This window comes from Acyrthosiphon pisum, chromosome A1 (genome assembly GCF_005508785.2).
Source record: "Acyrthosiphon pisum isolate AL4f chromosome A1, pea_aphid_22Mar2018_4r6ur, whole genome shotgun sequence".
NCBI classification, from domain to species: Eukaryota; Metazoa; Arthropoda; class Insecta; order Hemiptera; family Aphididae; genus Acyrthosiphon; species Acyrthosiphon pisum.
This window is the reverse complement of record NC_042494.1, coordinates 80,379,054-80,380,100: the sequence shown is the minus strand read 5'-3', so window position 1 is coordinate 80,380,100 and position 1,047 is coordinate 80,379,054.

The following is a 1,047-nucleotide window of genomic DNA, read 5'->3' as shown; positions in this document are numbered from 1 at the left end:
TAAATGCCTATTTTGTGTTGAATTATTCAGGTAATTTTATAATTTTATACACAGCTTGCGTATTATCGCTACAAATGGGTTTTATTATTCGCAATATTTATCGATATCGTCTTATCGAGTATTTGGTATGGCCATAAAATTACCCGTACACCTATTTAAAGATTAAGATATGTTCGTAATGCGTAAATTCAAGATTGTTCATCAGTCCGCCCGCATTTGTCGATCGCAATAATTGTCGTTCAATAATTTTTCCACACGTTTATTTTATTCTGTTTTTTTAATTATGCCAAAAGTTAAGCAAAATCACAATTCCAAGTTGAAAAAGTATGTTTCAGAATTCGGTGAAAATATTTTTTCAACCGATGGATTAATTTTATATTGTAAAATTTGTGACGTCAAAGTGTCAAGTGAGAAAAAATTCCTTATTCAGCAACATATCGGAAGACATAAGTAGAAAGATCATTTTCGATGTACAAAAATATTTTAACCTCTAATCGTAACCGTTTTACTGAAGACAACCTATCAAAATACATGGTAGTCAATTTTTTTTTAATACCAACTAGTTTATTTTGCATGCAGTTTTAATTTTTAATTTGTATTTTTCTCAAAATGTGAGCAATTGAAAGTGTTTAAAAAATGTTCACTTTTTTATTTTGTAGTATATTTATGAATTGCCTTTTTATATGAATTAAATGCCTTTTTTTGCCTTTTTTTACATTTTAAATGCTTTTTTTATTGATTATATTGCCTTCAAATCCGAACCCTAATGATTACTGATTAATATTAAGTAAATTATTTTTAATTAATTGTTGAATGTGTTAAAATAAAAATTTACAAAAAATCCTCGCCATTTTTTTCCTTGTAATTTCCTTACATTAAGTCATTAAGTACGCTATTTTATAAAATTTAAAAAAAGGCCTATGGGGGGGATCTGACCCCCACATCCCCCCCTTGTATACGCCCCTGGCTGTACAGTAGGTTACAAGTGGGTCACTGTATAATAGATAGTATTAAATTTGAATTCAATGATATAATATCACTGTATAA